The sequence below is a fragment of the Vicugna pacos genome, chromosome 11 (genome assembly GCF_048564905.1).
Source record: "Vicugna pacos chromosome 11, VicPac4, whole genome shotgun sequence".
NCBI classification, from domain to species: domain Eukaryota; kingdom Metazoa; phylum Chordata; class Mammalia; order Artiodactyla; family Camelidae; genus Vicugna; species Vicugna pacos.
Window position 1 is genome coordinate 76009613 of NC_132997.1, and position 12859 is coordinate 76022471.

The window sequence follows — 12859 nt, forward strand, 5'->3', positions numbered from 1 at the left end:
GGATGACTAGGGCTCGGTCATCTCTACATTCTGGAATGTTCTTATTAAAGGGATTCCCCCCACCCCGATGGGTTCACTGGCTCTGTGGTGCTTCTGTGGGGAGAACTGCACATCAAGGGTTTTTCACTGAGCCCTTCAGACATTAAATTGCAATTACAATTTGAGCGGAGGGACTCAGATGGTCCACAAGTATTATCAGGTGACCACAGAGACCATTGTACATATTCATATTATCGTAAAAATGAACAGAACCTCTCACTTCCAGGAGTTTGGAAGTGATTCCAAGTTGATAGAAGAGATAAGACCACCAGTTGTCAGCGTACACTCACACATGCACACAGACGTCACATTTAGAGACAAAGAAAGGGCCAGGCTTCTTTGCAGGTTGATAAACTGGTTTAAGACCCCAGGAAAAATCTCCTGTCACATACTCCAGGGGGAGGGGGATTAGATTGTAATGAACCTGGAATTCAGTTTCTGTCGTCTACCCCTAAACATGCTAAGAGCAAATAATGGTGTTGATTTTTTTCATGGAATAGGCTTTACACACACACACACACACACACACACAAATATACATATGCATATACATATATATATACATTACATACATATATATATGCACACACACACAGTGCAGTGGTCTTCAGGGTTGTTTTTTTTAACAACTATTATGCAATAAATTCATAGAGAATAGGTTCCAGCGCTCAGACCCCTTTCCACTGGTTCTCACAAGTGTGCATCTCTGAGTGCAGCAGGCTGGTGCTTCCGTTGAAGCCAAGTACCTCCCTCTTTGGCTCCCTTCCTTTTCTGATCATTTTCCTTCACATGTTTCAGGAAGCTATCTTGCCTCTCAGAGCACTTAATATGTGCAATATGCACATTAATTCCCTCGACAAGAATCTTGCCCTTAACTTGTTTGTTAACAACAATGCCAACAACATGCTGGCTAACAGCCTAGACCCTTCCAGCTTTGCTGTGGGTAATTTGTGGCGCGTTCCTTTTTAAACAGTGCCCATTCCCTTGATGTTGACAGTACCACCTTTCCTGTAGAGCCACATGTATGCAGCCCGAGGAACAGCTCCATGTTTTCTACAGGGCCCTGAGAACATGTAATGGATATCTCTTCTCTTTCCCTTTCTGTTGGTCATTTGATAAATTACTAGAAGATGGTGTTTCTGACAGAACAAAAAAAAGCAGATAGTTAAGTTTTAAACTCAGCTCACAGAGTGACAACCATATACATGTAATAAAAACTCAGCTTTGGAAAGTCCTCAAATCAGCCATAAAATAGAATAGATGTGCCCAAACTCACATGCCCCTCTAAAGCCGTGTTTGTAAATCAGCCCAGCCAGTTAAAGTATCTTTAAACACCAAGATCACACTCACTGCCCAAATGCCTACATTATGACAGGCACATGGCAAATGAGACCAAATGAGCAAAGAGCAGAGTCACCTTTCCAGCCTCACTTTCTCCTTGGGGATGATCACCCATACTAGCTGAGTCATTGCATTGTAAGTCCCAAATCTCTACTCTGGCAGATCCTATCTGCCTCTTTGCAGAAAGACAGCCTGTCTCAAAAAGTTGCCTTTTTAAAAAATTGACTTTACTGATGTATAATCTACAAACTACGTCCATCTCAAGGATACGGTTTGACAAGTCTGGCAAATATACACACCCGTGTGACCACCACCAACCACATTAATAAGATAGAACATTTCCATCACCCTAGAAAGTTCTGTTGTGCCTCTTTGCAACAAATTTCCGTCGCTGACCCTAAGTGCCTATTGATGCACTTCTCTTTTCTGCAGTCTTCTAGAATTTCATATAAATGGAATCATACAGTAATGTTCTTCTGTGAAAATGACTCATTTATAGAATAGAATAATTGCAGTAGGTGGTGAAGCCTTTGAATGTAACTTACAGGGAAGAAGGAACATAATGTGAAAATAAAGAAGGGAAGTTGCTCTAAATATGAGACAGACTGCTCAGTCCTTTAAGATAGGAGAATCAATTGATAATTAAGCTCAAGGGACCTCAGTAAGGGCTACTTCAGCAGAAGGATGTTTTGGGAGGAATCACTGTTGAAGATGAAAGCAGATAAAAACCATTACAAAGAACAAGGAGGTAGGAAGTAGAAGAAGCCCAGGAATGAGTGTCAGACTTTATTTTCAGTCATGATTTTGTCTCTTACAAACCGTCTGACCTTAGGCAATTCATTTGCCTGCTCTGATCCTGGTTTCTTGTCTGAATACAAAGGCATTGGACTACAGGGATGGTTTCCAACTAGCTACATGGTTAGACGTAAGTTTCATGAAGGCAGAGACCTTGTCTTTTACTGCTGTGACCCCAGCACCTTGCAAAATGCTAGCACTCAGTAAATATTTGTTGAATGAATTCTAAAGGGGTATAAGGACAATACTGAATGCAAAGGAGTATACCGAGGCAATGAAAGCAACTGACATTTGGCCAGTTGAGCTTCTAGGTGAACCTCAGATCACAATACCACTTCCACCCTGTCAGTGGAATAAGGACGATAAAGAGCCAGGTGAACCCTCTCCTGTGAAGTAAGAAGAACTAAGCTGAATTGGCAGAAAGTTTAGTAGCTATGTGCTTAGGTTCACATTCCAGTTTTGCTTCTTACTAGAACATCTCAGGCAAATTATTTAACCTGTCTATGCCTCAGTTCTCCCATCTCTAAGGTAGAGATATTAGTATCTGCCTCATAGGTTGCTGTAAGAATGAAAAGAGTTAACAGATACATGCTACTATATATAAAATAGATAAACAACAAGGACCTACTGTACAGCACAGGGAACTATATTCAATTTCTTGTAATGAGCCATAATGGAAAAGAAATTGAAAAAATATCTGTGTATGTATGTATGTATATAAATGAATTGCTTTGCTGTACACCTGAAACTAACATTGTAAATCAACTACACTTCAATAGGAATTAAGAACTAAAAAAAAAGTATTTAAAAAGTTAATACATCTAAAGTCCAAGAAGAGAACAGGCATATACTAAGAATTCAGTGAGTGTTAGCTAGTATTGCCTGCAAATTGGAGGCCGTCCCTACTTCACGGAGGGGGAGAATTAGAAAAGTACCCACATCAAGGCACCTAGCACAGTACTCAGCACACTGTAAATGCTCGATAAACTCCTGTGGTTATTAAAGGTTGTGACAGGCTTTTACAACTACAACCCTCAAAAATATTCAGGTCCTAATCTCTGAAACCGTACATGGGAAGAGAGACTGTGCAGGATTTTGGAAAGGGGAGATAATTCTGGATCCTAAATGTAATCACAAGTGTCCTATAAGAGGGAGGCAGAAACTCAACAAGAACAAAAGTAAACAACTCAATTCAAACATGAGCAAAGGATTTGAATAGACAATTCTCTGAAGAAGACATACAAAGTCCAAAGGCACAGGAAAAGATGCTCAACAGCATGATCATTAGGGAAATGCAAATCAAAACTACAAGACCCCACCTCACTCACACCTGTTAGGATGGCTACTGTCAAAATAACAGAAAGTCATTTCTGTTGTGGAACAATTGGGAAAAGGCATGTTAAGTGGCACAGCTGCTACAGAAAACAGTGTAGCAGTTCCTGAAAAAATGAAAAATAGAATTAACCATGTGATCCAGCAACTCCACTTCTGGGTATATACCCCAAAAGAATTGAAAGCAGGGTCTCAAAGAGATATTTGCACACCCTTGTTCGCAGCATTATTTACAACAGGTAAAATGTGGAAGGAATCCAACTGTCCATTGACAGATGAACGGATAAGCAAAATGTGGTATATAGATACAATGGAATATTACTAAGCCATAAGAAGGAAGGAAATGCTGACTTTTGCTACAACACAGATGAACCTTGAGGACATTATGCCAGTGACATATGTGAAGTAAGCTAGTCACAAAAAGATAAATATGGTATGATTCGACTTGTATGAGATACTCAGAGTGCACAAAATCATAGAAACAAAAAGTATAATGGTAGTTTCCAGGGCCTGGGGAGAGGAGAGAATACGGACTTGTTTAATGAGTGTAGAGTTTCAGTTTTACAAGATGAAAAGAGCTATGGAGATGGATGGGGGTGATGGCTGCAGCACCGCAAAATGAATGCATTTAATACCACTGAACTATACACTTAAAAATGGTTATGATGGTACACTATGTTAGTGTATTTTGCCACTATTTTTAAAATGTGAAAAAAAAAAAGAGGGAGGCAGAATGAGATTAGAGTAGAGAAGCAGAGGGAAACAGATGCAAAGAAAGAAGATGCTACACTTCTGGCTTTGAAGGTGAAAGAAGTGACTGAAAGCCAAGAAATGCTGACATCCACTAGAGCTAGAAGAGGCAAGGAATGGATTCTTCTCTGGAGCTTCCAAAAGGAACCAGCCCTACTGGAATCTTGATTTTAACCCTTTAACCAGTTCAGACTTCTGGTCTCCAGAAAGGTAAGAGAATAAATTTCAGTTGTTTGAAGACACTAGGTTTGTAGTTTGTTGCAGCAGCCATAGGAAACTAACACAGAGAGCTCCTTTTCCCCAGTCCCCTTTACAGCCCAGCAGCATCTTTAGGGAAGTCAGAGCAACAAAAATCCTCAGAGATAAACAGAGATAGTAACACTCTTTGGGGGAAACACATTTTCAGGCCTCTCTTGACCATTGAGGAAATCCAGTTACTTTCTTGTGCTCTGGGTTTGGAAGGAAGCAAAGAGCTGATACTCCCAATCTATTTGCAGCAATGCAAAAACCAACGGCCAAAATTGTCTCGTTTTTTCCAGCATTTTAAAACAATAGAATGTTATTTCTTTCCTAAATGCATCAGCAGGGCCAGTGGAGAAGGTCTGGAAAGTGACAGCTAAGATTAGCCTCCAAGCTTCCCGCGGAGACCTTGAGTGGCTGTCAGCTCTGCAGGGAACAGCAGCAAAGCCTCACGCAAATGGCCTATAAAAAAGGCCTTGTCAGAGGCACCTTGACCTGCCCGGGCTTCTCTGGTACTCGGATTCCCAGCGGCCGTCCCAGGGTTACGCTCCCTTGCATGATGTATTTCCCCTGCCTTTTTTAGAGCTGCATTATGCTTGCTTCAGGAAACAGCCTCTTCCTTCTCATAAACACAGCCTTGGGTTCCTGACCAAGCGCCCTGCCACTCTGCAGCTCCTTGTCCATTCATCACACCTTGCTGTCACCCTGGCTGCGATTGTGGAGAACTGGTCCAATTCCAGAAGTGAACCCAGGGTGGGCAGAAGGAAGGGGAAAGCCCTGGGAGCAGCTGAGGGTCACACACACCCCAGTTACAGTTAATGAATTCCCTGGAAGCCGGCTAGCCTGCACAGTGAGTGAGCCTTTCCGATGACATAGCCAGTGTGATGGAAAAGTCGTGATAAGGTCACCACCAGAGCTAGGCTTGGCGTCTCCATTCCCTCCACTGAGTGTGCAGTGCCCAGGGACAGGATGGAACAGAGACCCCATGGACAGACTGAGGAGAGGTAGGAACAAGCTCCTTGTAAGCAAGGTGGAAATGGCTAAGGGTGGGCTCTGAAGGGTCAACATGACCCACTCCCAAATACAAATATATGTGCCATTGGTCCTAGCAGCACAACTGGAATTCTCACCAATGGGAATTTCTCTTTCCTGGTGTCCAGTAAACACCCAAATTCTTTTAGCTGTTCCTTTACAAAATCTCCCCCAATTGCTTTCTCCCCCAAGGCAGCCCCTCACATGCTCACCTCCAACTCTGGGTAGAGCAAGCAGAGACTGGTCTTTGGAAAGGTAGTTCTTTTCCAAACTATCTTCCTCCAAAGTCCAGAATCCCACACCACCTATTCATCACTGCGTGTAAAGCATCACCGTCTCCTGCAGTCTTCTTTTAAGATGCAAAACTCCTGAAAGGAAGAATATTTGGTTTTAAAGTAAGAAGATGAGTTAGAATCCTCTCTCTCTCTTCATTAGTCTGTGTGGCCTTTAACAAGTCCTTAACTTCATGGAACTTCAGTTTTCTTGTCTGTAAAATAAAGGTATTAATGTCCTTCCTAGCTACCTGGCAGTTAATGTTGCTTTAAAGATAAATTTTTAAATTATGTGCTCTTCAATATTTTTTTTTAAGTTCCCAACTTTGTCTGAATGATTTTGTTGGGTCCCTAGAAAAAGGACAAGGGTGCTGGGTCCCCCAGGATAAGAAGCTTGCCTGGTTCTACCATTTTGCCTCAGAGAAGTATTGTAATTCTATCATGTAATTGTATATACACATGAAATATATACTATATATATCATCTCATAATTATACATATAACATCACATAATTATATATGCATGTATATATATGCATATATAAATATATAAAATCACCAGTAATAATAACCAATTAAGGAGAGAACTGAAGAAGAGTGGTTTTACTAACATCTAGAAAAATCTATCTAGGGTAAAATGTCATAATGGCCAGAAAGTATGTTAAAATACTCAGCAGAAAGAAAAAGAAATAAATGAAGTGAAGTGAGAAAATATTAATAATTTTAAAATCTGGGTAGTGTATATATAGATTTTATTATGATATTCTAATATTCTATCTACTTTTATGCATGTTTCAAATTTTTATAATAAAATTTTTATGTTTAAGACATAGAAGTAATCAGTATAGAACATGTTCATCATATGTAATCAGTATAGAAAATGTTCATCATATGCTATTAACTTTAAAAAGTGAGTTAAGAAATAATATACTAGTATGTTACCAAATTTGTATCAAAAAGGAGAAGAAAAGGAATATAAATTATAGTGTGGGCTGTAAATGCCCTCCACATTATAACTTGGTTATTGCTGGGTGGGATTATGGTTATTTTAAAAATCATTTTATTTTGCTTTTCTGTATTTTGTAAATTTTATCTAGCAATCATTTACCTTTTGTATAATTAGATCATGGAAAATATTAAAACTAAACCAATAAAAACCTATCAGATGGATGACTATTCCAGAGATTGAGAACAACCTATACTGGTGAAGCTGTGAAAAAAAAGGGCATTTTTCTCTTTTATAAAAACAGCTTTACTGAGGTTAAAAAAAAAACCCTGCACATATTTATTATACAATTTGATGAGTTTGGACATATGCATACACCCATGAAATTATCACACAATCAGGGAAATAGACATATCCATCAATTTCAAAAATTCCCTTGTATCCTTTTGTGTGTGTGTGTGTGTGTGTGTGTGTGTGTGTTGAGAACACAGTATGAGATCTACTCTCTTAACAAAATTTTAGTACATAATACAGTACTGTTATCTATAGGTGCCATGTTGTACAACATATCTCATTCATTTGCATAACTTAAATTTTATACCGACTGAATAACTCCCTATTTCCCCCTCCCCCAGCCTCTGGGAACCATAATTCTAGTCTCTGCTTCCATGAATCTGACTATTTGTCCTTCTATGACTGGCTTATGTCACTTAACATAATGGCTCATCCACATTGTCAAAAGTGGCAGGATTTTCTTCTTTTTGAGGGTTGAATAACATCCCATTTTGCATATATTGTCTTGATCCATTCATCTGCTGACAAACCTTTGGCTTATAACCACAGTTTGGCTGTTGTGGATAATGCAAAACACGGAGTGTAAATTGCTATACCCTTTCTAGTGTGTAACTTGGCAATACCTATTAAATTTCTAAATGTTTAAAGCCTATTTTTTTAATAAAAAATTAAAATTTTAAAGAAGAGTGAGAGAAAAGACTAGGAAATCAAGTTCCTTCAAAAGAAAAAGAGATGGTAAATCAACTATACTCCAATAAAAAAAAAAAGATGAAATAACACTGAAGTTCATCACTAGTGTATTAGTGATGAATACACTAATACTACATATCCTATGGTTCATTCATACAATGGAATACTATACAGAGGTATATTAAAAAACAGCAACAAAAAGTACTGTTTGGTGGGGAGACAGGTGCAGAAAACTACATACAGAATGCTACCATCTGTGCAAAAGGTGAAAAGGAAGGAAAAAGAGTATGTACTTATTTGCTTATACGTGCACAAAATGCTTCTGGAAGATACGCTAAAATAATAGTTCTAGAGAAGAAAACTAGGGTCTGGGCACGTGGGAAATAGGAGACTTGTACCCTTTGAGATTTGAAAAACATGAATTTAATACCTATTCAAACCCATAAATAAAATTGCAGTTAAACACAAAATATAATGAAATAAAAAAGAGAGGATGTGGAGCCAAGTCTGTACTTAACTAGGTGAGGAAACTTATAAGAGAAAGAACGATCCGAATGATTTCTAACATCATTTTTAAAGCCTCTGACTCCTATTTCTCACTACGATTCTACCAGTCAAGGCTTCTGGGAATAACAATACTTTGTATTGACTTACCCCATGGCACAGGATTTAATGATAGGTTTGGATATTGGTGTTCTAGCTTTGGACTGGCCCTGGTAGGGCAATGGGAGGTGAGGTGTTCCTCCATCGTTCTTGCTTATAATCACCCTATGACCCATCCCTCCAGGGCCAAGCCCTTCCCAAATGTTCAGACATTTATCAAAAGGGGCAAAACCTGATGAGGCAACTTGAAAACTCTGAAAGTTTTCTTTCCTTCGAGATCCAGACTTCTGGGCTCCCTCTGTTCCCTTGGGAAGCGTGTGCTCAAGGATCTTGGCTAGCTGTGTATTCGGTCAGGCAAACACAGAGCTCGGAGAATGACTTCTGGGGCAGATACAGGATGTCTGGGCTCATTTTATGCACATGTCAGGCTTGAATTAGTTCCAAAATGTCTTTCAGTTCAGACATTCTGCTTTTGTGGGAATCCAAGATTCCTTTCATTTACCCAGGTGATTAGAGAGTTAGCTGAAAGTCTAGGACATACATAATTTGCTTGATTTTTGCATTCTCTTACACAAGTCTGACTCATTTCTGAAATAAAAATTAGGTGTTAGGATCCAGAATTTAAACTCACACCACAGTCCTATCTTTGTTTGTTCTTTAGTTTTTTTTTCACTTCCCAGTTTCAAGAGTAGAGACATGTAACAGAATCAAGAAAACGGAATCCCAAGGTAGCAGTGGGAAAAGCTGAGACAATCCAATTCATAGACTCTTCAAAATCTCAGAACAGGCAGTACCAGGCAGGAGACTGGAGGATGCTTCCCTGAGAATCTGACAAGTCCAAGAGAAAAAAAGAAACACCTAAAGATCCTGACAGCAGGCGTTCTGCAACAAACAGCTCACCCAAACCACCACACAGTAAAGCTCAAAGTCCAAAGCCTCTCTCCGGTTCTCAGAAGTTCTGCTCGTTTTAAGTGCTTATTTTGGGGGATGAGGGTTGGAGGTAATCAGGTTTGTTTGTTTATTTATTTATTAATGAATGGAAGTACTGGAGATTGAATCCAGGACACACACTCTACCACTGAGCTAAACCCTTCCCCCTTAGGTACTTTTTCTTAATCATTAGCAGAATTCAAGTGTCATCAGATATCTGAGGAAATTTATTATCATAAAATGCAAGGATGAAAAAAGTAACTTGACAGAAACAGCAATTATGCAGACAGAAGAAAACAAAACAAAACAAAATTATCAATATTACCTTCAAAGAAGCAAGAGAAGATATTGCAATCATGAAACAAGAAACAGATGTGTGTTTCAACAAAGCAACATTCAGAGGACAAAATTAAAAGGAGCTCTTGAGAATTAAAATGATGAAAGGAATAGTAAAGCTATTGAGTAGGAGGATACCATCAAGAAATCTCCCAGAAAGTTGAGAGAAAGAAGAAAACAAGGGGGTTAAAATCAATGATATAATCCAAGGAAATTTCTCCAACTGATGGACATGAATCTGAACATGAGACTGAAAGGATCCACCAAGTGCTTAGGACAATGTAAGAAAGTTGACCGACTATAAGGCATATTGTTGTGGAATTTCATAACATTGGGGGAACAGAAAAGTTCCTGTAAGATTCCATAGAGAAAACATAAGTGATTTAGAGGGAATTAGGACTTCTCAATATTAACATGGGAAGCTAGAAGACAATGGAGAAATTTTTCCAAACTCTGGGGAAAAAAATATTATCCAAGTAAGAATTTTAGATCCAGAAAATCAATCAAATATAAGGGTAGAATAAAAGTCATTTTAGATATTCAAGATCTCAAATTGTTGACCTCCCATGAACGCTTCCTTTTGCAAAAAGCTTTTGGAAGTAGTGCTCCTAGAAAATATAGCAATAACCATAAAGAGAACATGTGATATAGGAAAGCAGTAAGCCAACTGAGGAGGGGGGAAGGGAATCCCTAAGAGAGCGATTGAGAATCCAAGAGAACAGTTTGCCCCTAGTGATGAGGACAGCCGGTTCAGACGGGAGCAGCATCCTTATAGACCGTCATCCTCAGGATCTCCTCCACCATCAGATCATCTTTTTAACCTGAGGACAGAGTGCCCACGTAAGCCTGGTCCAGATTCTCACGCATACTTGCTTGTGTGGATCAAATGCTAGATCTCCCTTCCATGCCAGCTAAATGGGCCAGAGATGTCTTCTTTGATCTACTCTTAAGCTTTAGAAGGAATCTATCAGGACTTAGAAGTAAAACACAGAGCAGCCCACTCCCTCCGACCATATATCTACTGGACACCCTGTCTCTGTCCCACACAACAGCCCTGTTAGATTCCCTGGTTCCAGGGCCCTAGGCTTCAGGACTTATTCACAGTCTTGCCTACCGACGTCTCCCAGCTGTTCAGGTCAACTCTCAGGAAAGCTGTAGTAGGACTAAGACTCAGTTACTCTGCTCCTCTTCCCTCCTTCTGGGAGCCTTCATCTAATAGTGGCACTATTGTCCTTTTCTCACACAGCTAGATTTCAGTTTGACGCTCAGTTTTTTCCCCGAAATTAAGCAATATGGTGTTTAGGGATATACACATAGGTTGAAAAACTCTAAGGAAATAATTAGCAATTCTATTTCGGGAAAAACAATGCATACATACAACTGGGGAGGAGCACACAGGGGACTTCTAAGTACCAGCAATGTTTCTATGGTGAGTTCATAAATGTTTATATTATTGTTGTTGCTATTAAAACTGAACACATGTGTTTCATACATTCCCTTCTGGATATTTAGTACACACACACACACATTACTGTACAGAAGGGAAAAAAAATCATAAACCCCACATCTAGATGCAACAGTGTTAGCATTTTTAAGTACATCCTGTCATCTTTTTTCTGTGCGTTTTACATAAATGAGATCATACTGTGCATACATTTTGAGAGGCTATTCAACATATAAGCATCTTTTGTTATTAAATTCTTTGCATATTTATCATTTTAAGAACCATTGTACTATTGCACAGAAACTCTTTCCTGTTTCAAAGAGCATAGCTCTTGGTAATAACAAGGAATGAATCTTTGCACTGGTGGAAGCTTGAATCTGAAAATGCCTTTGGGGTGATCAAGAATCACCCACCACCACACCACCCTTCAAGGTCCAACTCAAATCCCAGCTCCTCCATGAATCCTTCCTTGATTGTCCTCTGGGGAACCCTCCTTCTTTAACTTTCCAGTGTACTCATTATCTATTCTGCCTCTTTTATTTTTTATCTATTTGGATTCATTTCATTTCTCCCCTGGTACACTATAAAATCTTGGGGACAGTGACCTGTCCCTAGAGGGTCTGGAAAATACTAAGTGCTCCATAAATAATTAGTAAATAAATTTGAAAGACTGCTTTTTTTATTCTTTGCTTTAATATCCTGCATTACCAATAGTGTTTGTCTATATAATTAAGTCATTTATGGGTTTTCACCCAAATTGATGGTTCACAAATGGAAACACATTCTGTTTGCCCATAATTGCCACATTCAGAAATCAGGAACATGACACCCCTGCTGTCCCTAATAACAGATTTGATATCTGCTTTGAAGGCTGGATTAAGGAATATTTGAGCTCTAAAAATAACACTTTGTGTTTACTGAGGGTCTATTATGTGCCAGACATCAGCCAAAGTAGTTTGTAAGCATCTGTGATGTAATTCTCACAGAAACACTATGAAATAAAAGCTATTTAATTTCCTCGTTTTACACTGGAAGAAACTGAATCACATGTATGTTGTACGTGTATGTGGAGGAGTTAGGACTCCACCCAGATCTACCTGACTCACATTCCTCACTTCCGGGCAAAGCTGCCTCCCCAGAAATAAAAGTATAAAATCTAAATGTTGATCTCCATCTCTCAGTTCTGTACTGTTCTCCATCTCCCTCCACTAGTTCTCCGTCAAATGGCTAACACTTGTGAATATACATTTTTACTGATAAATACATAAGAACAGACAGTGTTTAAGAGAAGAATAAAAAAGAAAGCCATAATTTTACCACCTAGCAAATACTATCATTTTGGAGACTCTCTTCCAGACTTTTCCCGTATGTGTACCTTGAAAAAGAAAAGACAAATCCTCGGATAGTTGTATATGTGCTTTTAAGCAGTGGAATCTGCTTAGGGGTAAAGACAAGAGAGGCATCAAAGACAAACATCAGCTCTCACACAGCTCTGCCTGGGATTCATCTTGCATCAGATGGAAACCTGGAAATATGACAGAGATATAGGGTAATCAACAAGGAGCTGACTTCCTGCACACTCGGAGATAGCCTGCAAGTAGCAAAGGACTCTTGGATGAGAAGAGGGGGCAGAAGTTAATAGCACTGGCTTGTGCTTTGAGTGTTATATGTTATGTCCACAGCTGCTGAATGTGCAGCAAAAAGTAGAATATAACTTACCAGAAAATGTTGAACTTTAGCTGCATTCTTAATTGTTCAGCTATTGGAAGTCCATTTTTCTGGGAAAGACACCAGGCAAATGTTTCTCTTCTCCTC

The 12859-nt window shown here is 39.2% G+C and overlaps 1 pseudogene; it reads right to left on the minus strand.

The window, feature by feature from the left end:
* Positions 1 to 671: 671 nt before the first annotated feature.
* Positions 672 to 5800, minus strand: LOC107034190 (large ribosomal subunit protein eL21-like; annotated as a pseudogene).
* Between the last annotated feature and the right edge of the window lie 7059 nt (positions 5801 to 12859).